The following is a 227-nucleotide window of genomic DNA, read 5'->3' on the forward strand; positions in this document are numbered from 1 at the left end:
AAAAAAAAAAAAAAAAAAAGCTTCCACAAACCAAGGTATGATGATGATTGACTCAAAAAAAAAAGCACTTGTGTAATTATTTGAGTTGCAAGCTGAATTAGCCAGTTTTCTATGGAACACCATTTTTACTTGAAAAAATGACTGACAGACAAATTGTGGTTACTTAGACTTGGATATCTGGCAGATGAATTTTTGAAATCGAGTGGAGTGAGCCTGTCATTTCAAGA

The sequence above is a fragment of the Lipotes vexillifer genome, unplaced genomic scaffold (assembly GCF_000442215.2).
Source record: "Lipotes vexillifer unplaced genomic scaffold, Lipotes_vexillifer_v1.1 scaffold330, whole genome shotgun sequence".
NCBI classification, from domain to species: Eukaryota; Metazoa; Chordata; class Mammalia; order Artiodactyla; family Lipotidae; genus Lipotes; species Lipotes vexillifer.